This window comes from Indicator indicator, chromosome 9 (assembly GCF_027791375.1).
Source record: "Indicator indicator isolate 239-I01 chromosome 9, UM_Iind_1.1, whole genome shotgun sequence".
In the NCBI taxonomy this organism is placed as follows: Eukaryota; Metazoa; Chordata; class Aves; order Piciformes; family Indicatoridae; genus Indicator; species Indicator indicator.
Genome location: NC_072018.1, coordinates 11583182 through 11610468, shown reverse-complemented (window position 1 = coordinate 11610468; position 27287 = coordinate 11583182). Strand labels below are relative to the sequence as shown.

Genomic DNA, 27287 nt, shown 5'->3' with positions numbered 1-27287 from the left:
AGTGCATAGCTGTATTCTGAGAGGTTAGGGATAGCAGGGGGAGGGGAATGAGAATGGCTGTAAAGAGGATGAGATGAGGACACAGATGCAAGTGGAGGGGCCAGGATTATCAAAGGAAACTCAAAGCAGAAATGTCCACCTCTGGACTTGGTGAAGAAGGGTGTGGGTGGAGGAGGGAAGGCACACTGGAGTGTGTGTTAATGATTTTCTCTGGAAAGATTTAGGCAAAATCCTGCACAGAGAGGGAGGAAGAAGAAAAATGCAGGAGAAGGGCAGCTAGGGCTGAATTTCCAGGGGTCTGGGTGACACTGGCGAAGGGGGCTGTTTACATAGGAACGTGGCAGGACTGAAGCAGGAGAGGATGACTCTGCAAAGGAGGAAGTCAAACCCAGGATGGGGTTTCCACTAGGAATGACAGAGCAGCAGGAGAGTATCACTAAAGGAAATGGATGCTGGGGGTGAGCCAACATTGTCTTTGCGATAGGAGAGGCTGTCAGAGGAGGAGGAGCGTGAAGTCTAGAGACCCAACAACCAAATAAATGTGAGGCAGGAGGAGAGCTAGGAACAGCTGGCGGCAGAGGGTAACATTCAAGGGAGGCTGTGAGCGAGGGCCTGCGGGGTGGCTGCTGCACAGAGGGGCAAGACCTGGGGGTGACGTCAGGACGAAGCCAGACAGCAGCACCAGGTGAGGCATCAAAGGCCAGGCACGGCTCCACAGGACCCTCGCCCGCCGTTACCGGGAAAAGCGGGACAGCCCCCGCGAGCCGCGGGAAAGGGGAAGACAGCCCGGCTCCGGGAGAGCTCCAGAGACACCTGCCGGGGTCGGGCACTACTTCCCGCGCCGCAGGGCGGTGGCCACTCGCCGGTTCCGCAGGGAGGGAAGGGGCGCGGGGGGCTGCGCCTCGCCCCCGCCCCGCCGTGCTGTCCCCGCCCCTCGCCCCTCGCAGCCGCCGCGGCCGGGCGGGCGGAGCGCAGCGCAGCGGGGGCTGCGGGAGCCGCCGGACACTCCCTATTGCCGCCGCCGCCGGCGCTGCTGCTGCTGCTGCTGCTGCTGTAGCCGCCAAGCAGGGAGAGCCGCCGCCCGGGCAACGGAGAGGAGGTAGGGGCAGCCGGGCCGGGAGCCGGGCGCGGTCCCCCGCTTCCCGGAGTGCGTGTATGTGTGTGTGTGTGTGTGTGTGTGCGTGCGTGTGTACCGAGAGGTGACCGCGGGCGGCTCCCGCAACCCTACCGCAGCCTCCATCCGCTGGGCCGAAGCGAGCGGGGGGGTAATCAGTAGCCTCGGAGCAACGCGGGCCGGGTGCGGCCTTCCCCAGCTCGTCGCCGCGGCATGGGGCTTCGCCCCCGCGGCGGGCTGTCAGGGCGCAGAGCCGCCCCGCCCTGCGGCGGCCCCGGCCCGGCCTCTCCCTAGGGGCCGCGGCCGCCGCCCCTATCGTCCCTCCCTCCTTGCTGGTGCCGCCTCTGCCGCGCAGCCGCACGCTCCGCCGCGGTGCGGAGCGGAGAGCTGCTGGCGTGCTGCCCCTCGGGGCCGCTAGTACTCGCGGTTTATTTTATTTTAATATAGATGTAATTATTTTTTACTCTTTTTTATCGTTTTCCCTTGGAGCGGAGGCGGGAGCGGGCGGCGTCGGCGCGGCCGGTGTGTGGGGCGGGGTGCGGGGGAGCTCGGCGGGGTGGTGGGCTGCGGCAGGCCCCCGTGGGGAGGCGGTACGGAGGGGCGGCCCGGTTGTTGCTAGCGGGGTTCGAGCGGGCGGCTGTCAGGTCGTTCCCGCTGCGGTGCTTTGTGCGGTGGGAGCACTGTATTGGGGGTAATGCTGGTACCGAGTAGCGTCTGCTTTTCGCCATCGTGAGATGGGCTGCTTTGATCGCTTTCATCCGCTGCTTTGATGGTTTCTTGTATGGCTTAAGTGAATGCACATTTAAAAGGCACAATGCATGGGCTTGATTTCATTATCTCTTCTCGGTAGCTCTTGCAGTTAGATGGAGACAGGCCTGATTTAACAAAAAAAATATGGCAGACTTGTAGATACTGTGAGACTGCAGCAGCTCTGAAAAAAACCTTGTTCATGGTACTGGGGTCTGACGTTTTATTTAGGTAGCCTTTTTTAAAGGATGCTTCTTTTGCTTTTGGTGTGTTAATACAAAACCATAGTGAACAATTGGATTTACGATTTTGATAATTGTCTGTAAAATTGCATTCTGGTTTAAAGAAGGTGAGTAGCAATCTGTATTTCTACATTGTACTTAATATTGTCCATACATACACATGTTCAAAATCAGAAGCAGGATTACTGTAATAAACAAAACCAGTCAAGATCTGGAGCATTCAGTACAGCCTTTGACCTTTATTGACAGGAGAGAAATATTATGAAAGCTGCTTATTGAACTGTCTAGCCAGTTCAGAAAAAATACTGTTATTTCTTCAGCCCTGTAAATGTGTCATGCTGAAAGACATCTTGGGGAACAATGCTCCCCAGTCTGAGGGTTACAGAGGCAGGTCATGTAGAATAATTTATTCAGAGAGATACCAGCCATGTGAAAATGTCAGGGGAGGCTTTGACTCCTTAGGCCATTGCAGGAAATCTCAGCTGGAAGAAGGACTTGCATGTACTCAAAAGGCTCTGGAGAGACTGGGAAATGATAATGGAATGGGATAAAGAGCTAGGAAGGGCGGATGATGGTGGCTAGATGGAATTTCTGAGGAATTGTTGTTATTTTCCATTGCCGTTCTTTTTTCTCGCTGTTACTTGGTAAAACAGCAATGGCTGTTGTGATGCCTACATGACTTAGCAGTGGTTGTAGGGTGGTGGGGATGGACCTGCAGGCTCACTGATGTGTCACAACCAGCTTTAGATAGGCAATAAATGCAATAAGTAGGGAATGTATTGTGATTTTGTGCAGCAGTATAGACTTCGTATTGAAAAGAGGTTGGATTATGGAGTGGCAGCCTGTTTGGCATTTCTCTGTAATGCAGGCTATGTGCAGTAAAGGATCCTCACTAAAGCAGGATGCAGCATTTTTGGATGAAATAGGAGTTGCCGAGGTTCTGTGACAAAAAACATTAGAGATGCTGTTTCATCTCTGTGGTGGCATGAATCCTGCAGCTTTTGGATTTGTTGTGTGTTACCCAACCCTGCCTTCACACAGAATCACAGAATCATTTAGGTTGGAAGAGAGAAGTGAACAGATTGGGGACAAAATGCTCATGCTATCTGTATGGAGACCAGAACGCTGCTGCAGGTTTCTCAGGCAGCAGCTTTCAAGGAGACATACCAAACCATTTCATGAAAGATGTTTTGGTTTTCTTCCAACATAGATGAAATGTAATCAGTTAAACCTCTTTTGTTGGGCAGCGCTCATTTATATTACATCACCTGGCTAAGGATTTATTTTTCATATGGATCAGTTACAGGATTTAATATTTGTAGTTGAATTACTTGTAAATTAAGGATGATATTTTATTAGGGAGGTGTACATGGATGTATTTTGGGGAACACAGATGAGAACGTCTATTTATGCAGATGTTTAAGGCTCGGACTGCAAAAGTTACTTAAAGCAGTTAATCTCTACGGGCACCTACGTTTCTTAGTCATCTGACCTGGGCACAATTTAAAAACCAGTACAATAGTTTATCATTGCCCATTTCCCATGAGTCAGCTCCTAAATCCAGTCCAGGCTGGTATCTCTGCCCACAGGCCTCCTGCTCGCCATTTCACGGTTCTAGGAAAACCTTTGCAAACTGCAGTGCTGGGGCTCTGGGAACTGGATGGCCTTATGTCAGAGCAAGGAGCCACCAGCAGCCCTCTCAGCTGAATGAAGGGGTTGTGAAGAAGAGCAGTGCAGGCTGTTTTCTGTAGTGTGTGAGGCACACCACGCTGTGGAAAGTTCAGATGATACCAGAGCAGTGCTCCATGATGTCAACTATATAGAGCCATATAGGACTTTTCTGCCATGGGCTTGCTCATGTTCTCAACTGATGCAGCTGCCTATACTCCAGACTCTTACTTCTGCCTAAGCTCCTAGCAATTTTCCCAGGCTAAACCAGTGGCAGTCTGTCATGGAGATGCGAAATGTGAAAATCTATTTTCCTTTTGCTTTCTAGTGTGTGTACACTTTAGATGTTACCTTGTGTTTGATTGTTACCACTAAGTAACACTCGCCTGGTGAAGCAAGTGTTGGAGTTGAAATGTGTGTACTGCCAAATGGCAGCGAGGTAGAACTCAAGCTCTGCAAAGAGGCCACACTGCAGACTGCTTTCTCCACTGTTTTTTTGGTTGTGGATTGTTATTTTTCCCCCCCTACATATTGTTTTCATTTATCAGATTTTTATTATTACTCTTAAAATGATCTGATGTGAATTAGTTTTTCTAATGAACATGAACACAATGTTGCAGTTACAGCTGAACCTTTCCAGGTTTTGCTTTCTTTTAGTATGTCTGTACCCCTTTTTTCATTACGTATCAGGAATTTTTCTAATGCCTAGTGAATCTCAACTTATTTAACAACTTTAACTTTTAATATGTAGATCAAATCTATATATTTACGTAGGCAGCTTTTTCTCTATTTTGTCCAGCTTGCTTTTTTGTGTGTGTGTGTATTGTTAATCCCAGACACATTTTTTTACTGTCCATCCCTCATTAAAAAGCCCAGTTTTGCATGGGGGAAAAAACTTCCCTAGGTATTGCTAGTTGACGGTTTGAGTTTTTAGTGGGTTTTATAGTTTTTTGAGAAAGATGGTTGAGGAGGATGGGTGTGCATCTGAAAATGTTACTTCTACTTGCAGTAAAATGTATGTGATTTGGAAAAGATAAACACCGATCTGTATATGCTTTTTGTGCTCAGAGATTGGACAATCTTCCTATGGCCAAGGATAGATTAAGGTTGAGGAATAGCTTGAGCTGTTGTTCTTCAGCACCATTAATATTTTTCTCAGCCTCTTCTCTGTCAGGTGTTTTTTTTCTCTCGTATAACACTGAAAATTTCAGGATGTTCTTACCTTTTCACATCTTTTCACTTTGCTCCTGCTGTTCTCTTTACACAAAGTTACTTTTATTTTTCAAGCTGCATGTTTTTTAGCGCACCAGGAATCTTTCTGGCTTGTCACTACTACCACCAGAGAAACATAACTATGCTCTTGTGCAATCTTTTGAATGTGCTAAATATTAGAACTTCAGAAAGAAATGATGTGTTGGTTTGATTTGTTCAGTAACCCCTCACATCAAGAAGGCAGCAAGAACTGAAAAAAGAACCACTCTCTGGAAATCCTGTTCCAGCAGATGATAACACACACCTGTTAGATACTACGAATAGACTGGCTTGTTATATCAGTCATGCCGTTGGAACAGGAGAGGTGTGCCATTAACACTCTGTTCATAGCTCCAAAAATATACTGCTATGGAACTGTTCTCAAGTAAATGTGCCAAATGTAGAGGTTTTCTGTTTACTGGGGTTCTGAACACTGGCTGTTCTCTTTTTGAAGAAGGCAATAGATCCTGAAGTTACACCTGCTGAGTAGCTTGCCTGTGATCTGTGAAACACATTCAGGGATGATGTTCTTGGATGCAGTCTTCTGGTTCTGTTCATATATGCACAGCTGTCCACAAGAGGAAACCACTTCTCTGTTAAAGCCATTCTGCTTGGAGTCAGTGTAGTTCTAAGAATATGGAACAAGAATGCTGCACCAAGTAACTGCGGAAACTGGATTGCTGTTGAAAAAGTCTTGCGAAGTAACAAAGGGGTATTTATTTATTTATTTATTTAAAAGAAAGGAATAGAGATTGACTGATAGCTCAATGTTACTGGAGTGACCACTGGGTTTAGTTTGGTTAATCACAACTCAGTACAGTTGCAAGAATGTGGACTGATCCCTGAAATGGGCTTTAATTGGCAGTAGACAGTTGCTAGTTGCCAGTGCCAATGGGTCTATAGGAGGGTACGTGCAGTATATTGGGTCTGTGAAGATACGTAGTTGTGTACATAAAGAAAAAAATGTGGTTTAGCAGGTGGAAGATGTAATCAGAAATGATGCTATGCAGACCTAAAGAAAACAGGCTTTTATATACTGCTTCATTGCCCACATGATGGAATGGCACATAGGTTAATGTATTTGAAGTAGCCAGCTTGGTGAGTAAAGCATTTATACTTCATCTGCCCAGTACCGCTTTACAAAGTGGTTGAGTGGTTGTTGTGATCCTTTCTGGCCTCAATCCATAGGGACTGCAGACCTTTAGTTCTGTCTTTAAGTTTGCTGTGAGGTTTCTTAAAACACAGCATCACACTAATGTAATGACTGTGCTAAAACTCACAATTCAGGGCTTCAACTGGGTGCCTTTAGTAGTCAGGAATGACCACACCTCACTCTAAATTTTGTGGAGTTTTATTTTTTGTTTCTTACCACTTAGAGGTGTTAGTGCTGGGGGCTGGCAGGAGTGAGGCAGGGAGCTGGGTGGTTGGTTGTCTGATGTGACATCCAGGCTTCTCTTGAAAGTTTGGCTCTGATGTTTTAAAGTTATACCACTTGCTGAATTTGATACCAGGCAGAAATTTCTCCCAGGCCAGACCAATAGGCATCTTTGGGAGGTGTTTAATCTTCACTATGGGATTCAGTTTGCGGTTGTGTTACAGTCCCAAGTACATGGTCAAGTTCTTCTACGAGGCATTGTGGGAACTTGTTACCATCAAACAGTAATCCTCTGGATCTGCGTTTTTTGTTTTTGTAAGTTACTGCTGTTTGATCTTGAATTAATTGTCATTCTGTACTGATTGATTTATTAGAGAATGGCATGGAGTATCTGCTTTTGATTCTTTCTTTTACATGATAAAAGAGAGCTTTGTGTTTGCAAGGGCAAGAAAACTGTCAATATGTGTTGTTTCTTAGGGTACAGTGAGTGCTGCCTGAAGGGGCAGGTCTGGAGCCCACTGTAAAATCGGGTGATTTTTGATTACTTTAGTAGGATGGAAGAGTCAGAAATACAGTTTTGTGCAATATAGATCAAATGCTTCTGTTTTCCACACATCAAATCAGTTTTACTTAGTACCTAGACACCCCAAATGCTCCAGCTAACTATAGCAAGTAGCTCCTCTGCTTTAATTGGTTTTTTTTAATGTTGTTTTTTTTGTGTGTGTGTTGTGGTTTTGGTTTTGTGGGGTTTTTTGTGTGTGTGTTTTTCTTGCTTTGTTTTGTTTTCTATTGTTTTTGGCTTAGAAGGAAAAGGTGCTGCCTGCCATATCTAATTTAACTTAATGTAGATAAATCTATTTTAACACCCACAGGTTTTAGTCTGGACATCCGAGTTTGAAAATGTTGGCTTTTGACTGTAGCTAAACTAATGATGAGATTTTTTTCCCAAAGGCTTTGGCTAGCTTTTCTCTTGGTAAACAAATAATTAAGATGTTTAAGGGTGATCTACAGCCAGTCTCTGAAGATGGAGAGCTGTGTGCTGGTGGGTAGCTTGTGGCTCCTGTGTGTGAGCTGTGTATACATTTATAGCAACATACAGCTAATCTTTTTAGTCAGTGCTTGGAGATAGCAGATTTTGCCTCTTACGAGCAAATTATTCTGCTTTTGGAGGGGTATTGCTGGGCCTAAATCTGCCTTCTGGAAGTCAGTGGGTATTTTGATGTAGGAGGATCACTCAGTAGCACACCCTTTATTAGACCCGGTGTCATGTGGGGAGGAATGCTAGTGAGGAAGTCAGGAAAGCTGGTTATCTTATTTCCCTCTCTGCCACTTGTGCAGGATCCACATCTCTTGCAATTGGAAGAGTCCATCAGTCACCTTGACTCGGAAATGATGGGTTGGGAGGAAAAAATGGACTTTAAACTGCCATGATGCAGTTTAGTTTAAGTTGACAGCTATTCCTTGTCACATAGGGTCCATATGTGGTAAAGACAGTTTAACATTTGCTTCATTTTTGTAACTTAAAGTATTGTGACTGTTTTCTGTGCATACTACCGTGAATAATTCTCTACAGTTTCATGATGATAAAAAGTGAACACATTAATTGCTAACTTTTTACGTTAACCTTTTTGTGGAGTAATGTATTCTTGTAATTTTAAAAGCCAAATCCTAAGCCCAAAAGTATCTGGTTGACTTTGGTGGAGCTACCCTGGTTGGCACCAATTGAAAATCTGTTTTGCAGTCTTTAAGTTTTGATAAAGCAAACACTGGAGCCTGTTGGATTTTATACTCTTAGTGGTTTTGGCATTAATAAAAAGCTTTTTTCTGACTTTTTTTTTTTACTTTTTTGAAGGCTGACCATACTGAGTGACCTCTTGCTACTTAAAGGGTGGGTCGGTTTATGTGGGGAAGTCTTAGTCAATATGTCTGGGTGATAAGTGGGCCTACATCCCAACAAGCGTTGTGCATTAAATACTGGAATGTGCTGGGGATCTGCCAGGAGATTGGAAGCAGGACTATGCGACAAGCGCGAATGCAGTCACACTCTCCCTAAAATAGTACTCTGGATAACAGGAGTTCTGGAAAGTTATCACTTACCTCATTTTAGCACAAATTCTTTTCCTAAAAATGGACTATTGACTCAGGGTTCAGAGGGATTTCTTTTTGGTAGTGTATTCTTGTCTGCATGTTAAGAATGTTTAGGTCATTCTCAAGTCTATCTGAAAGCAGGTAAGAGGCAAAAAGCTGCATTAAAACCGTACAAGTGAAGCACAAACCCCATGGCCCCTGCTTAGGGAAAGCTGTTTATATAATCTTCATTGTTACCTGAATGAGAAACAAGATGGATTTTTATCTTAGTGTGGGTTAATAGTACTGTCTTCAAATTTGTCTTGCACTGTGTGGAAGTATGAAGGCAGAGGTAAATCAGTTCAGCCTCAGACATGCCTGAACTGGTTGTTGGTGGCAGGATTTTGGATGCAAGCAGACAATATTTGAATATTAAATTGAACGATGGTTTACCACTGCAGACCATATATGGTTTTCTTTAAGGGTAAAAATAAGCAAATTTGTTTTTTATCCCTATGTCAACAGAAGAATCTGATTGTGAAGCTTTAGTTGTTGGCATAAGCCATTTAAACTTAAAACCTGTGATGCCTAAATTAGTTTCTTACGGAAAGAGGATGAGTTAGCTTCTAAATGGGATAGTGTGAGGAAAGTGTGGGGGCTGGGACAGTGGATGGTTTGGAACAAGGTTCTAATATACTGAGTCAGCAGGTGGTTGTGTTTAGCTCCAATGAGGATCTGCTGTAGGAAAATATGGATTGAATAACTGTTCCCTGGATGTGCATTTGCACTGCTGCAGGGACCTGAACTAGGAACTTGGTAAGAGGAAAAAGTGGAAATGTTAGGGAATAGTGAGATTCAGAAGAGAAAGTCTGGGCTGCTCAGAGTCGTGGCTTTTGGTGCATGCAGATATCAGGACAAAGGATAAGCTGCACTTTTGAAAAGGCAAACAGATTATTTCATCTGTGAAAAAACACCTATCAGCTCCTGATCTGCACTATAAGCCTGGGATCAGTTCAGCTCTTGAGGACCATGAGATGTATCTCTCCTATCATGCCTATACCAGAACTTCCAACTGTGGCCCCAGGAATTAGGACCATGTGGACTGTGCTTGGAGAAGAGCAGGTTTCTGTCCCCTGTGCCACAGCGTCTGAGATTGTCTGTGGGGAGGAGACTTCTTTAGCCTGTTGCACAGCAGCAGCTGCCAGGCTGCTTTATATTATGTGGTTTACAGTGCATTGGGAAAGGAAGGGCTGTTGCACCAGCTCAGAATAAAGTGGGGCATGGTGGTTTGTTTTGGGAGAGGATGTGGTGTACCAGATCCACCAGCTCTGCACAACAGGGGGATTCCCTGACCCTGTCTGCCCCATTAAGCCAGCTTTGCAGTTTCCTATTGCCACAGTGTATAAAGTAGCTTTAATGCTGGTCAGGATCTGGCTCTGAAGAGCGAGGCTTGCATAAAACTCAGGTAAAAGATAAACAGAGGTAAGGTAAAAAACATGCAATCCAAATGAGTTTCAGTGAACTTTGTCTTTTCCTGTCTTGCACACCTTCTGATTATCTCTATGTATTAGGAGGCATAAAAATTCCAAAAATTGCACAGTTTACGTCAGAGATGTGAATAATGGCTAATAATATGTTAAATTGCCCCGAGGAGCTGGAAGATGGGGGAGTAGGTTATTTTCATAGATCCATTCCTGCTGTATGCTAGACAAACAAGAACAAGGTGACTTGAAGTTAAGCATATATCACAAAGACTTAAATATATTTTTTCCAGATAAGTATTGAAGTGAAAATAATGTATTCATGATCTATACTGTGTGTCAGGTTAGTAATGAAACTCTCAACTGTATTCTTCACTCTGTTTAGAAAGAAAAGAGGGACCTTCTCTGCTGTTGCAATGTGGTGATTCTTCTTCGTGATGCTACAGAACGAAGGCTCTGAATCCCTGGTTGTGCCAAGTTACATAGCTATATCCCAGCATGTGAAACTGTCCTGATTTACATCATCACAGTCTGCGGCTTGAGGTTTTAAATTATTTTTGTATAAAAATATACAGAATGTATCTCAGATCATTTTATATTGCTCAGTTACATTTCTGAACCACATTAGAAATGTAAGGATTGTAAATAATGTGAAAAGATACCAAAACGTCAGTGAGTAACTCCAGGAGTCAGCGATGCTGATACTCTCTTTGTGGGCAGGTGTGAGTGATAGGGAGCCCATAGCTCTTACCTTTCCTGTTTTTAGTCCAAGTTATCCTAATTGGGTAGGAACTCCTGAGTAAGATTATGGTGCTGAGGCATGTGTAACAGAGATCAGCATTTGGTCACACTGTATAAAGGGTTATAACAGGATCTAGAGATGCTGATGGGCTGAGATAAACCAGAGTTTGGTTGCTTTAACTAGGACTTTCTTTTAAATGAGTGGAAATGAAACACTGTGAAGGACTTAAAGATCTGTTTGTTGAGGCAGAGCTGACAGGTGAGGACCACATGGACATACCAGCAATAGGTGGAGCACTGAGTTGGTGGACAGCATGTCAACCATTTTAGAGATATTTCTACAGCTGTTACTGACTAGCTGAAAATAATGTGAATCACTTGGAGTTGAAATGGCTCAGCTTGCTGGGAGGGTTCAAAGAGTTACAAAGTTCCTCAAATTCCTGACATAGGGTGATGAACCTACAAGTCACCTTAAGGGCAATGAGCAGAGCAGCATGTCCACATGATTCCAGGGTGCCTTAATGGGAGTACGGCTGTTCTCATTTTTAACTTTTGGTTGTCATAAGCTGTGGCAGGATGCCAAGGAGCCACGGAAGAGCTTTGAGCTTTGGACCTGAAATTAATTTTCCCCAAACCCAGTTAGATGGGTGCCTCTAGCAGTCTTAAAAGTTTTATGTGTATTTTAATATAAATGCATATCCTTTCTGATGTTTAGTGGCTTGGCCATCGTATCACTCGATGCTCTAAAGAGAGCTAGGAGGATATGAAAGCATATAAAACAAAAAAATAACTCTGTGTATTTTTAATGTTCTGTTTTGTTGATTGATCAAAATGTTGCAATTTTGAACGACTGAAATGTTTAATGGTAATGAGTGTTGAGAGATGGTCAGTATGCAGGCAGCATGACTCCTTTATCAGAGGGGAATTTCCAAATTGCATTCCAAACATGTTATTCAAGGATTAAATAGATGGGCGATTCACTTTGAGCTAACTGTCCTGAAACTACTCTTATGCTTCTAATTACATATAAATAACTATCCTGCAAATATTACTGTCACAGAAAACCGTATTTTTAATTTGTTTTTTGCTTTCCAGTGCTTCCATACTGATCAGAAGTATTTGCAGAATAAACTCAATTGGTCTTGAGGGAATGTATGTGTTGGTATTAGATTGTAGTTCTTGTTATTTTTCTATCTGAACCCTATGTCCATGGCCCTAGTTTGGCAAAGAAGCTCAAGGCTCTGGATATTGAGGTGGGAAACGTGACCCCAGCATGAACCTGCTCTTTGTCCTGTAAGATTAGGACCTCTTGAACATGCAAAAGGTAGGCCCACATAAGGTAGGCCCTCACAGTGTGTTTTGTCTGTGCTTCATGTTGCTGTACTGAGATCAAATCTTTCTAATTCTGGGTGATCTGCTTTCTCAAGCAAGGAGATCTTTGTGTCAAGGTGCTACCAGTGACACTGTAGTGGGTGGAAGCTGGAATTTTTGCAGCTCTCCACTCAAGTGCTTTTGGAATATGGGGCTTGGTCCCAGTGAACATTCTTAAAAAGATTCTTTTTTGAATTGTTCTTGCAAATGGCAGACTCATTTGTTTTGTTCCAGTGTTCTAAATGATAATCTTGTTTTCCTGAAACAGAAAGTACTTCACTTACTTGTGTAGTAGTAAAAAAGTAGTTGATGAAATACACCACTTAATTTCTTTTTCTCTGAATTGGCCTCAGTGTATAGTAGTAGACTGGGTTGTTTTGTATGTGGTTTCCTTCCTTGCTTTCATTGTTAAAATTAAGGAAAACTTCCCATTCTTGTTGTCATCAGAAGCAATAAATTGTTCTTCCTTTAAAAAAATCCACCCACTTTGGTTCCAATTTTCATCAGCTGCTGCCTGGAAAATGCAGGTATTTGACTTCAGAGCACTGGAACTCTATTCTGCAGTCAACCTAAAGGGCATGGTTCAGCTCAGGAAAATGGCAAGTGGAAGACTGGTGGGTGCTGAAACTGCAGTGTTGATGGTCTTAGCACTTCCAGATCCACTGGCTTTCAGATGTAAGTGCCTGGAAGAAATTGCAGCATTCACCTGAGTTCTCAGGGCAGAATACAGTTTTTAAGTCAAGATTTTAGAATGCATCAGAAATCAGAGGCTAGATATCTGCTAGTTTTTGCTTCTAAATGGTAATGGTTTTTGTACTGGTACATGTAACCCTTGTAGGGTTACAGCACAAGGAGGTGACTGAATCTCAGGACGTTGTTGCAGATAACTACTGTTAATTTTTATATTTGAAAAATCCTCTGCTGTTATTGCTGCATTCAGAAGATGTGGTCTTAGAGGATAATGCATAACAGCCTGATGTCCAAACTCATTGCAGCCTATTTTCTTTTAAATAATAATATTACTGTGAAGTAATCGTGTAACAGCCTTTTCCTGCTCCTGCAGCGCTGGTATTGTACCAGCAGAATGACCAGTCAGCCTTGCCTTGGGTTTGGGTTTCTGCTATGAGGACTGATGAGCCAATTTCCAGAAAAAGGGACATGTTTGAGGAAATGATTGTGTTGGGGTGACTCACACTTGACAGGTTTTGATTGTGGATTTGTAGCTGGTAGGCCCAGGTCTCTTTGACAAGGAAGAATTAACTTCGTCTGCCAGTACTGAGCTAGTTCACTCTGGCCTGAATGAGGGTTGCTGAAGTTTGTGATCTGATCTGCAGAGGTCTCTAGGAAGTGTAATGAGTGGTCAGTAGCATAGTTAGTATTAGCATTGTGTACAACTGCGTACTGTTTAAAAGTTGTATTTTCTGAGGGGATAAACCAACCAAACAAAACCTTCTGGCCTTTTTCCTGAGTTACTAGTTTCAGAGTGAAGGCTACAGGCTATCTGTGGCATCAACAGAAAGGGAGAGGAGGCTTTATAATTTGAGTATCATAGCAAAAAGAAACCAACCAAGCAGAAGAAATGAAACTAAGGGAATCTTTCTACAAGCCTATAGTTAATTTTAGCTGTGGAGTTAGGTTTTTTTGTTGGATGTTTTTGTTGTTTGGTGGTTGTGGGGGGTTTGTTGTTGTTTTTTGTTTGTTCGTTTTAATTTAAATTATTTTTTTATTTCAAGGATTTTTGGGGGATGAGGAAAGAAGGAGCTATTGTCCCAGTTAGTCACACTGCAGTGTATGCCTACCTCCTAGCCCCAGTTTTAGCTGTAGCCTGAGGTTACGCCTGGTTGGTTTTAGCAGCTGTCATAATTACTAACTTTATGCTTTTGCTGCATGGTGGTTTCTGTTGGAGACTACAGTAAATCTTCCCAGTTCTGTTTCCGTGCAGAATCCAAAAATGACATGGAAAGTGCAAGCCTTGTACACAGTTGCCCATGTCTCAGTCTCTTCCTTCGTTGCCTCTCACTGTGTTACAGTGCTGTGATTGTAAATCATCTATAAAGTCAGGCACCTTACTTAAAATAGGCCATTCCGTTTGCAACTGCTGTTACAATTCCAATATTCAGATCTTAAACCTTCAAAATACAGAATAGAGCAATTCTTTTAAAGATATTAAATATTCACTGTGTCAAAGGTTTGCTCCCAATACTGGAGCTATGTAGCAGTTTAGTGGAAGCTTCTTCACCCCTCTTTCTCCAACTCAACTTTGTTGAACAAAGAGTACCAGTGGGTGGAAAAAGGAAAGAAACAGGAAATAGATCAAAAGAAAGTGGAGAGTATCTCAAGTTAAATGGAGGAAATAATGGAGCAGAAAGAATGCAAAAATAGAAAACTGCATTCATCAGGACAAGACTCTGATCTGGTTTTGATACAATGGATGCATAACAGCAACTCAGGCAGCAGCACCCTTTTCTGTTGGCAGGGCCTGTAAGAAAGACCTGCCTCCTCTCTGGAGACTATGGGTTGAACCCTGTGTGCTTATGGCAGGAAGACTGAAAATTGTAGCAAGCCACTAACTGCCTTTTGGGAGGCCACTCACAAGAGTGGGTACAATCTGGGTGAATGAGCTTGGTGGGAAGATCAAGGGTTTGGCAGGTTCAAACGTGTGTACAATGTGCTGATATCCCCAGCCTACATGCTGGAAGAACACGCAAATGAAAGGCAGGTGTTTTTTTTTTCCCCAATATTGTTGTCCATCAAGTAATGTAAAATTTAATTATAAAAAAAATTCAGCAAAATAATTTCCTTAAACTTGCCATCAGCAAAAGATGTATTGGAAAAGAGAATTTCCTCTAAGGTGAAATAAAGGGCAAACAAACAGAAGTTACCATTGTATATTTAATGGGGAAAAATTGTACCTGTCATGTGGCTTGAATGTCATCTCAATGATCCTAGGAGGCAAGGGAAGGAGCCAAACAATGCACACCTTTTATCATGGAAATGAAGTCTAGAAAGGCTTTCAACAAACACTGGTCAGACAAAATAAGGGGTTGAGTTTGTCCTCTGCTGGAAAAGAAATTCTAATTTGTTCACATAACTCTGTTGGTCCAGGTGAGTGATGGGAGTGCTGTTCTTCCGGTTGCCTTTGAAGTGCCAAGACCTTTCTTTTCCTTCTGTTCTCTCACTTGGCTTCTGTGGGTAGGGAGGAGACCAGCAGTAATACTCCATTTATCAACTTAACTTTGGTTGAACGAGTTGCATTTTCCTGGAAATCGTTCTGATAGTCATCCATTACGAGCTGCAGTCCTCTTAGAAAACTGGAGCAGGATATTTCCCGGCAGTCCTTGTGTGTCAGGCTTGCTGTGTATTTCCCTGTTTTGTTTCACAAAGGACTTTGCTGGCATGCCAGGCACTACTGACCTTTTCTGGAACAGGGAAACTGAGGCAGCTCATTGCTGCAAGGCTGAGCATCAAGCAAAGGAGTGTCAGGGCTTGTCCCACCTCCACATCTGGACCCTCGCAGCCTGCCCAGCTCGCCAGTGAGTGCAGAACACCCATGCCTTACTGCTTGGTGCTCTGGGACACAGAGGTGGGTGTCTTCTAGCTGGAGACTGCTCACACTTGGGCAGAGTGGGTCCCAGCAAAGGAAAATTGGAATGATTTTGGTCTCTGATATTGTTCTATGTGGCATAATGGGCTTGTCCTGGATTTACCCCAGGAGAAATGCCCTTTTGGATTGGGTGACTTGCGATCAGGTTGACGACTGGTGGTAAGTGAAGAGGCATGGCAAATCTCTGTGTCGTCAGCCTGTCTGGCTGCATCTCAGAGGAATCACAGTCCTTCAGTGGTGCTAATGCTCCCTCTCTGTGCTGAGCAGCTGGCTTGGAGTTCCCACCTCTCTGAGTTGCTCCAAGAAAGGAAAGGTCCCTCTGTGTTTTCCCACCTGTCTTGACACCAAACCAGACTTCTCTGGCCACAGCTTTACAGCTCACCAAACTTGCTCTCTAACCAAAACAAAGCCCGAAGCACATAAACCCAAAGACACAGGGTCAAGCTGAATTTCAGTCACAGATGAAATACTAGGGGGAAAAAAGTGCTATTAAGAGAGGAGGGGATGTTGTGGCTGGTCTTATTTCTAGCCCTCACTTTTTGGTCCTGTTTTACCAAGGCCTCTGGTTGCTGTTCAGGGCCTCTAAATTAGCTAGTGTTTTTTCTCTTGATCAGGTCAAGACAATGTTGATGTAAGCAGAGCTGGTATTATTTAAGCATGTCTATTTGTATTAGATTCATCAGATCTAAAACTTGTGCCTGTATTCACACTAGAGCTAGCTTTCTTGGCTTGAATATATACAGAAAGGTATTTTTTATTAGTTACCCTTAGTAATTAAGGCAGAATATAGTAGTTTGTCTTTGGAAAGTAGCACCGATGTGTGTGAAATGTCTGTCAGTGATTTGTGTACAGTATGTTGTACAAAGAACCAACCTGCAGACCATTGGTATCCCTTCCTAATGTCTTTACTTAAGTCCTATTAACCACTTTAAATACAAAGATGTTGACGTACTTCTAATGCGCTGTTAGATGTGTACTTGGGCAGGCAGTTAAGTGCATTATTTTTATTCAGTAACACACTGAAGAGATTAAATTCTGGATGCTGGCATTGTTATCTGGGCAAAACATGCTTGTAGGCTGCAACCACAGAGCTGGCCTCCTGAAAGTTAATTTTTATTCATTCTGTGTTACGTTTTAGTTATCTTGGAAAAAGAAGATGGCTGAATAATGTCAGCTCTGCATAAGACATATTTGCAGGTTGTGCTTTTCCAAGAATATGTGCAGGCACTTCCTCGTTCTCTCAGTGGGAGACCTTAATGCCTCCTGTCAGGTACTAGCTTCACTGTTCCCTGATTGATATCCTGAGCATCTTTTATCTAGTTTAGTTTGAAAAAGCATATGGTGGGACATGGTCTCAAGAATCAAATAGTGATCCTCATGAGCCTGCCAGTAGTTGCCCAAGTTGCTGCAGTGGAGTTGTGAATGTATTTTATATGACTTTTGGTATATACTGAAGTAAATTATCTGAAATAGCTTAAGGGACCTTGACTTCAGTACTCATTTTTCACTGACAAACACCAATTATTTAGCAACATGAATCAGATCTTGGAATGATTATTTTAGGATCTGTTCCCATTTCTTCTTTCCTGAGCAGTGATTTAATCATAGTGAAAAAAACAATCCAAATAAATGGTTGGGCATGCCATGTGTGCTCTTCTACCAAGGGCTGCACATAAATCTTAGACTTGCTCTGCAAAGACTGAGAAATAGATCCATTATCTATCCTGGAAAAAGGTTTGAAATGAGGACTCTCCCTGGATTCCTGCACAGCATGCACTTCAGCATTGTTTGACCGGGTCCTGGCTTCTGAGATGTTTTTCTGTCTCCCCATTTTTTGTTACTGCAATCTATGTGACTGCCTTGAAATGCTCCTGTGAAGGTCATTTTGGTAGGGCATTTTTCCATTCTGAAATAGCCTCCCTTGTTCTCTGAATTTACAAGTATTGGTAAAAAACAAGCTTACTTGGTGCAGCCTTTATACTAAAGCAAGCTGATACTTGCCCAACAGAAATGTACTTCAAGGGTGGAAACAATGGCCTTTAAGTGACTTAATTTTTATGAATGCCTCAAATTTGACTTTTTCAAATAGCTTAAAATCAAGAGCAGCTATGTAAAGGTGAGCAGAATTGAAAATTCTAATACTTTTTCTGGAGGGGAAAAAAGAAAGTTGTTTAGGTTTATGGCTGGCTGTTCTCGGTATGGTTAGGTTGCAGAACTCTTGTCTTCAGCTTGCTTTGATTAAATTAATATCAGATTCAAGGGGAAGGAGAGGGAGCTGAGCTAGTCTTCATAAAAGAAAATCTACTCCAAGAGCTGGCAATCCCAAGATGTAATTCCTACAGAGCTTCTAAAATGTCCCTGCTTTTGCTGAGTCAGAACCTCTTCCCTCCTAATCTTTGTATGAATATCTAAAGCCAAATTCATCTGTCTTAATTTGTCAATCAGAGTAAAGAAATTAGGATCATGGTGAGGGGTGGTAAATCAAGTTTCCAGTACACAGATGGGATATCTGGGGAGTAGGATAGTACAGAGCAGCAAGCAGGGCAGCAGCCAGCGCTTCTTTTGGGGCACTGGCTGTATTGTGTGGGCTCACGTGCCCTCAGGTGCCATGTGATTTTGGGAAAAAGCCCAAACTGGGGGAAAAAACAGAGAAAAAGCAAAGCCCTGGCAGCATTCATGGGGCTAGAGAGTTCCTGCACATCCCTGTGACCACTCAATCCTCTTAGGGCTTCTCTTTTCCCAATGATGTTTTGCATCCTGACTTCAAGCATGTCCACTTTCTGCTGGGTAGAATCTTTTATGGGTTGAAATCTTGCAGAGAAGATAACTCTCTTCTGTCTGCTCTGACCTTGTGAGGGGTCCTGAAAACCCCACACTAGAGATCTAGCTGCTGTAAACTGGACTGTTCAGGCAGTTTTTCCTTAGGTTTGGAACATCTGAGACCAAATTCATTTTGATAGGAATTGTTGGCATCTAACACCTGTTAAGTTTCTAGCATTACACTGCAGGTAAGAAAGTTACTCTTGTTTTGAATCTGTGCTGTCCATTTTATTCCAATTGATAGGTGTAGTTACAGAACTTTGAGGGATAAAAGTGTTACTTTTGATATTTTCTGCTAGTTTTGATGCTAAACGGACGCTGCTGCAAATTTTTAACTCCTCAGTTGAAATGGTTATTTAATCTGTTGGTTTTGCTCCTGTGATTTCTGTGCAGTAGCTGTGCAGTTACCACTGTCTCCCCCTATTCTGTTCTGTGTTCTCTCACCAGTACAGCGTGTGCATGTGTCAAAGGGGCACTCAGTGTCCAGCGTTTTTGCCTTCTTTTAACAAGAACAAAGTGGGCACAGAGTTCTTCTAGCACTCGATGGCAAAAGTCAGTAGAGAAAGGTTCTACATTGTTAACAGAGAGGTAAAATGAATGTATCAATTTCCACAAACCTTGTTTGTTTATTTGCTCCTCTAAATAATTTGGACAGTTTGTTGAGTTACTCCTGACTGACACCTGTATAAGACTCTCCCTTTATGCTGTTTGGATTGGGAGATGATCTCATTGTATCCTCCTTTGGCATTGGGAGGAGACTGTGAATCTGAAGCTTTCTGTAATTTCCTGCTCTCCAGATTCCCCTTTCGCTCTGTAACCCACACCCATACACTGCTTTGTTCTGCTTTTGGCCAGTTAGGAGCAGTGTCTTATTTTGCTGCATCTCCTGCTGTTGTTTGACATTGCAGCTTTCAAATACAACAAACCCATCCAGCTATGACTGCTCCAAGCCACAGAGTTGCACTGATGCTGAATGGAACCTGTAATGTTTACAGTAGGTGCCAGAAATGTGTATTCTAACTTATAATAAGCTTCAGGAGAAACAGCCTGGTTTAAATTAGTCTCCATGTTTAGTGTTTGTGTTACCTCCATATGTGTGGGCTCCCGGTGTTAACTTGGGATTGGATAGCCCCCCTGAAATTTGATAGTGATTTTGACTTTCACCCCCTCCTTTGTTCCCTGCAGTAACATCTTTTAATCTTCTGCTTTGCCAGGATCTTGAGGGAATCGGAAAGCAGCCGCTGGTGAAGTGAGCAGATGAATACAGAGGGCTGTTGTGCTGAGTGCTTTCATTTGGAAGTTGGGGGGTTTCAGCAGCCCTCAGGAATTCAGAGGCTTTGTTTTAAGTCAGAATTTCTATTAATCTTTCAATCAATTTCCCTGTTCTTGCATAAATTCAGCCCAAATCAGCCTACTACGAGTATTTATGCTGCTTATATCCATTCAATATTGAAATACATCATGATAGGCTCTGAAAAGTATGCAACAGAATTAGGCTGAAAACCAATCCCTATTCTGTTGTACAGAATGTATGATAATTTTGAATGGTATGAAGTTTTAATAGGCATTAAATCTTTGTAGAGTATCCAGCATAACTCTTCTCTGTCTGCAATTAATAAGTAATTCAGCCATGTCAAAGTCAAGCAAGCACAAATCCCCTTTATACCCCACTGTACCATCTGTCTAATCTATCTGTGTCAAATATGGCTTGTTTGGGTCTCTCCTTCTACAGTCTGTTCTACATAGAGTAAATTAAAATTTCTGGACAATGAGTATTTTTTCTCTTGCTGTTTATAATTCAGGTAGTAAACATGTTTTTCATGCTAGTTTTATAACAATATTGGTAAACCAGAAAGCGATAGCACAAGTATCTTTATGTCATGGTTACTAGAGTGTTTTATCACTACAGCACTTTTTCAGTAGTTACTGTGCACAGTATCACTGTGAAATACCTGAATGAAGGAACTACTTTAGGCACTTGCAGGGTAGTGAGCACCAAAATGGACAGTGTAGGTTCATCTGTTGCCTAGAACTTGTTTTCTTTTGATCCACTGCTACCTTGGAAAGGCTTCTTTCTGCTTGCCTGGAACTTACATTAGTTCTGTGGAATGTCAGAAATGAATATTTGAAAGAACTGACTGATTTCTCTTTCATTTTGTCAGTCTGTGTGAGCTGTAAGCTGTCCCTCCTAAATGCTGGAGGAGAGCGCAACTGATAGTATTGCAGTAGGACAAAAATAAACCCTGAATTCTGCAGGTAACCTTTTCTTTTGACATCTTTCCAAACCCGAACTGATGCAGTGACATAGTCCTCATGGATTACAGAGGATGCTAACGTGACTGTTGCTCTACTGGCAGCTCCTCTTAGAGCCAGGAAAGCTCCCATTTGTGCCGTGCTGTATCTGTGTGTTATGGCCATTAACATGTTGTTGTATAAAGACTGCATTGTGGCATTGTCTGAGGATCAGCATTTAGCCTCCATCCTCTGCACGTAGATATCACTGGCTTGTAGTCAGAGAACAGTGAAATCCTCAGGATTTGGGCATCCTGTGCCTGCTGAGGGTTCTCTAGGAAAGAGCTGGACCCTCCCCATACTGTCAGGCTGCTCCTCCTGCCAGAGTGGGTCACAGCCTTTGCCCTAGAGCCTGCAGGAGGGATGCTCAGGGTGACTCATGCATCTGTGTGGCTCGCACATGCCATGTCTGTATTGCCTGCAAGTGTCTGCACACCAGCCTCCATTTTGCTGTGTGCCAGCTTGCTCCTATGGCCTGGGAACTTTGAGTTTTCTCTCTGGGGCAGCTGTTAAAGGCAGCACAGATAAAGCCTGCATTCATCATTGCCCCCTCAAGAAAAGAGATTGCAGAGTTTTCCTTGAGAGGCCTATTTGGAAAAAGCAGCCAGGGGCAGGCTAAAAATTCTGCATTTTTATGTATTCAGTCCCATTACTGTACTCTGCCTCTCACTACCTTCCCCCAGCCTCACTTAAATTTATTTATTTACTGCCTTTACTTGCATGTGCTTTATGCAGGGAAATTCCTGCTTTCAAGATAGCTGAGCCTGTTATGCATGGAAAGCAAACTCTGCTCATTTAGGAATTGAAATGGTTGCATCATTGTGTACGGTAAGGCAGTGTGCTAAAATGGAGTCAACCAAGCAGATCATTCTAGAAATGAGGGGACAATTTTACTGTTCCTATTGAGGCTTCTTTCTGTACATTGTGTTGATGCTGATGCCATCACTAACAAGAATGTTTTGTATAAAATTCTACCTTGAGTGCTTCATTCTGTCCAGATGTCATACCAAGTGTTGCACAAGCAGAAACTAACAGCAGGATCCTCAGGAAAAGAAAGAGCTAAGCAGTGATCATGGGGCTGTTTTAACCTCTTGCTGTCTTCACAGCGCCTGGTTTTTCATGGAGGGTATAATAATTGAAAAGCTAGCATGGTATAATCCTGAGCTTTGTATTAAAGCCTCTTACTAGTGCATCAAGCATTTCAAAACACTGCCATTAATGTATTCCCTTTGAGGAATGCACTGATCCAGGCGTTTGCTGGGTTTTCTATTCTAAATAAGGATGCTTTAATTACTGTTGACCTGATTTTAATATGGGCTTGACTGATTTCATTTAAGATATTGATTGTGGTGCATTGAATCGGTCATGATTTTTTTTTATCCCTGTGACATCTACCATCCTTCAGATCTCACTTTTTCTGTGATGCCAGGAGAAAGAGGCCTTTAGCATATGCTTTGGGAGGCGGGATTTTGTCTGCTTTAGGATGTCGGAGCGTCCCCTGTTCATTCACATCTATCAGTGGCTTAGGTGCTGTTAATGAGAGAGGGTCTCTGTTTCTTACAGGACTGCAGCATACTGAGCATGCTGCACTTCATGTGAGTAACAGTTGGCCCTGTTGCTGCATCCCCTTGTATTTCTGTGTTTATACAGACATTTTATTTGTGCCGGATAAGGATAAATTGCACTGCCTCTTAATCAGGTTTAAAATTCCAAATTGGTAACAAAATGTCAGCCATGTGAAAGTCATTCTATATTTGAGATTTTCTCTGGGAGCTGCAGGTGCCCCTGAACTTCTGGTGCCGTATTTGTCTACCTGTCTTACACCTGCTCCCATCCTTCCCATTACAAAAGGACACAGGACTGACTGGGTCTTTTCAGTTCCAGCACTCCTTCCACTTTCAGTGCTGTTTCTCATTTTGACTGTTGGTAGCAGATTCTTGCAAGCTGCATCATGGGCAGAGGACCACTGAGAAAATGGGCGTCAGGGCTCCAGGAGACCTCTGGGAATGTTACAATTGCCATTCCCACACAACTTGTGAGGTCTCCAGAAGTGAATAGTAGTGTTGCACTTTCACTAATGAACTGTTACGCTGCATTTTGGTAATTAGAGTTGGGCTTTCTTCAGATGCATGCAAGTTACGACAGGGACATGAGAGCACAGCTGGTTGGGAAGGGGAAGATTTGGAAGTCTTCATCACTAATAGTTGTTCCATTTAAAAAAAATCCCAAATGACAGTGAATATCATTTGAAACAACTGTTGGGGGTGGATCTGTGCAATATGTCAAAATCTGTTCCTAGTCTCACTGCCATTAAAACTGTAAAACCAAAGGTGATTTGGCAATCCTTCCAAAAAGACATGTTTGGGTTGGTGGTGGGGTTGTTTTTTGGTTTTTTTTTTTTTTTGTTTGTTTTTTGGTTTTTTTAATTGTTTGTTTCTTTTCTTCTCTCTGCTCTTTCTTGGCAGTGCACTGAAAGCTTTAGGATTTTATTTTTGCCTTGAAAGTGAAGCAATGCTCAGGATTTACCCTGGGAAACAAAGCTTTTAGAGCCTGAAAAGATGTCAGAGATCATACTCCTCTGGAGGTTTTTCTTCACCTAAGATGGCTGTCTAGAGTGATGTGTAGGAGAAAGAAAAAGCAAGAAGATCTGTAAAGCTGCCAAGCATTTAAAAGGACTGTGTAGTAAACAGTCATTAGGTGGAAAACGATCAGGATTGCACTATCTAACTTGCTTCAGCCCTGTTATGCTTACCTTTTTTGTTCATTTGTTGCTGTAAATCTGCAGGTGTAAATCTGAAATGTGTAAGCATTAGCTTTTTATTTTAAAATATAAATAAGGTTCTACTACTTGCAGACAAGTGGTAAGCATGTGTCTGCATGACTATATCACCCTGTCATACTTTTAAAAGATGCAGAGAAGAATGAAAACAACCTGCCATTGTTATTTTCCACACAATTTCAGAGCTTGATTCTGGATTTTGTTAAATTTAATTTTTTATTACTATTACAATGTGAGAGGTAGTACTGCTGTTTTACAGGATAATTCATAAAATTGCTCTTGAAATGTCAAATTCTGTACTGGATGTTTTGTGTGATAAAGTGAGTTATGACCTGCGTTATCTCAGCTATTTTAAACATGGATGTGATCACTCAGCTTGACTACAGGGAGCTGTATTCTGGAAATGTTTGCTTTCCACTCATCGGGCTTTTATTTCTGACCTGTAACCAACCAGATTCTTTATCTCCCTGCTAGTATCTTTGGGATATAACCTTTCCTCAGGATTGATGTTTAGTATCCATCTTATGTTTTGTTTCCATTGATCCAAGAAAATGATATAATGATTCTTTTACTCTGGATTGGCCCTATGCTATTGCCATAAGCAACAAGAATTAGCCTGGGATTCTTTCATTCTTCAGCTGATCAAGTCTATCTCAAGGCAGTCAAAGGAACAGAAATTGGCTTATGGTGGCTGAGCACTTTGTACAGCTCACAAACTGTACCCTAAGTTGTCTACTATAATTTTTTGTTCTTATTGTAGGCGCATGAAATTAGGTAATATTGACATAAGGACCAACCTGTTCAGTGGCAAATGATTGGTGTCTTGTACAGGTTCTTTCTTCCTGTAAGAAAGTCACTTCATCAATTTCTGTTTCCATAACCCAAGAAAATTAAAGGCACTAAGATCTGAAATTCATGGAAAAGGTGGAGTTTTCCATGGGAACCCCCAAATTAAGGGAGCGTGGATCAAGAAACCAGAACTAAAGAGAAGCTTAATACTAAAGATGGTGCTTTAGTGTTTTTCACCTTGGAGGCAGATGGTCAAATTCAAATCTGATAAAAGAAAAACAAAATCCAACCAATCAAATATCCCCTGATAAATTCAGTGTAATTCTACTTACGCACTTCAGGTTGGAATTCAGAGCAGATTTCAGTAATCTGTATGGATTCTGAGGGAAACAGCACAATTTCTCCATTTTCAGAGTCACTTCTTGCACACTTAAAAGAAACAACAGGCTGTCAGTCCATCTGTTGGAAACAGCTCAAGAACTGTTCAAGTAATGGAGTCAGTATGTGGTAGAAGGGATTCCTCACTTCGTTTATCCACAAAGAAAGTGGAGAGAATGGGTAGTCATTTACTGCATCAGCATCCATGGCACAACACCTCATGATGTAAATAGAATTTCTCTGTACTTGCAATTTCTTAATGTTGCTTTTTGCCATCTGAATTCCCTAGGGCAGAAAGGGAAGTTGGGCAGACTCCACCAGTGTGGTATCTTCAGTATCCATGTTTAATATAGAGGCAGGATGACTATGCATGGCATTGGAGCATCTGCCACACTATCCAGTTTGATGAATGGGAGAAAGCCTGTAGTTGTCTGTGTTTGTGTAAATGGGGACTAAAAATTTTTCTTAAACTTATTTTGAACCAAAAGTACCACTGTGATTGGTGATATCTATTTCAAAGCTATGGGAAAAACTTAATCTCCATAGACTTTTTTCCCAACCCTCCAAATTTGCCAGATCTACGGTTTTTATTTTTTTTCAGACAAGAACTGAGTGTCTAAATTTGTAATGAGGTCATGACCTTCATACAATCTGTGTTGTGTAAGCTACATCATTGGAAAAGATGAAATCATTTTTCAGGAAGTTTATCAGCGGCTGTGGCCTGTGGGAAAGCTGAAGAGCAATGTCTGGTTATCTGACTGAGCTAAGGTGTGCTTAGGGCAAGGAAGGGAGGGAGCCTGGATGCTTCTTGCTTGACAGTGTTGGTGCAGAAATGTCAGCAGTCACATGTGCTGGCTTGCAGAAATGGCACCTTTTTTTTTTTTTTTTCTTTTGATTTATCCTCTGTTGTAGATTCTTGGCAAAATAACAATGTGAACATACCTTGTTTTGCCATTTGATGCTGGTGGAAAGCAAACACCCATGATGTCATTGGAAATGGCAAAACCATTACATGCCAGTTATGAAAAATGCCAATGATTTTATTGCCTTTTTACTTTCATAGTCTTTGCTGTCAGCTGCAGTACTTTGCACATTCACAGTATTTTATAGAATAAATTTATTGAACCAAGACTGAGAAATCTTACTGGGACTGGGTGAACTTTGTAGGCAGTTTCACCTGAGTGTTAGCCTGGATAGGGTTTGGTCATCTGTGTAATACTGGGGAAGCAATGGTCCCCAAAGGCGTTGAGCAGATGTTGTTTGCCAGTAAACAGGAAAAAGAGAAAAAAGGATGAAAATGCTTAGATATTTAGAACAGTGTCTTTGGATAATGAGATATTTTATCATGAGTTTTAACTGCTGGGGATTTGGCCTGATTTGTTGTCAGGTTTAGTTTTTGGGACATGAAGAAAGAACGAAATAGTCTGATTGCATTTGAAAGTTGCCAGATAATGAAAACAACAGCCAAGGTCTTATTTAAATATGAAATGGATATCAAGTGGCATTTATAGAACTATGAAGAGAGATTTTTATTTAGAGTAGACAAGTGGAGATCAAAAGTTACTGGTTTTTGAAGGAGGAATTCTAGAATATTCTTGCAGGATAGTACACATAGTTATCTTATTAAAAACTCAGAAAGCAAACAGGTGATAGAAACAATATGTGAGATACTGTCCAGTGGATAGAGCTTCATAAATCTTCAACATCTGTACCCAATTATTTAGCTTCTCCAGATTTTTTTTTTCCTGTAGTGCACATTTCTCACTATGAACTAATAGTACGTAATAATAAAATCTTGGGTGTCTGCCAGCACAAACAGGGTTTTGGCCAACTTTGAGGGTGTTTGTGGAAGTAGAAAAGCAGTGCAGCTGTTGGGTTGGGTATGTGCCAACTGAGGATCTGTTTCCCAGACAAAAAACCTCAAATCAGAATGAAATAATAATCAGATATTTAACATATCATTGCTTTATGGGGGTTTTCCTTCAGTTTCTGGTGCTGCTTGTTGTTGACTGGCGGATGCATAGGCAGGTTTGGGGCTCTGCAACTGGTAACCAACTGAAACCGACTGATCACATCAGAAACACAATGTGTTTGTGTTTTTTTCCTGAGGGCTTCACACGATGTTGAGAGCTCATTGTGAAAATACCATATGCAGTAGAGCTGTTTGCTTGTAAGGTCCAATGCAGAGAAGCTCGTGGACCAAATGACTGTTTTTTTCTCTTGTCACCAGGCTGTTTTCATTCCCTGAGTGTTCCAAACCAGCAAAGCCCCTGTATACAAATGAAGCTGTATTTACATGTTGCCAGAAGCTGTTTATAACAAAGTGCCAATAACAATAGTTCTGTATTTTGAAAGAGCTCAATGTCATTGGTTTGATTATTTGCCTGTTTTACTTAGAGTGTTTAGAATTGTGAATCATGTACACCTTGGAAGGAGGACCCTCTTGATCTGGGCACTTCTTGGGGAGGAGAGCATGCTGGGGAGCCCTTCATCTAGCCTTGGTGCCTGGGAAACATCTTTCAGTAATTGAGTATTGAGGATCCAGGCTTGCTGGGGTCAGCTGGGGTA

At 42.3% G+C, this 27287-nt stretch overlaps 1 protein-coding gene across 3 annotated transcripts in view; it reads left to right on the top strand.

The window, feature by feature from the left end:
• Positions 1-580: 580 nt before the first annotated feature.
• Positions 581-27287, top strand: part of SPTBN1 (spectrin beta, non-erythrocytic 1) — a 128972-nt gene continuing 102265 nt past the window's right edge. Inside the window, exon 1 of one of the 3 annotated variants that reach the window (XM_054383418.1) lies at positions 581-685. The gene's annotated coding sequence lies outside the window, so the exon portion shown is untranslated. Of the gene's footprint in view, positions 686-1062; positions 1100-1618; positions 1637-27287 lie in introns of those variants that run through there. The other 2 variants (XM_054383419.1, XM_054383420.1) reach the window with 2 other exon arrangements.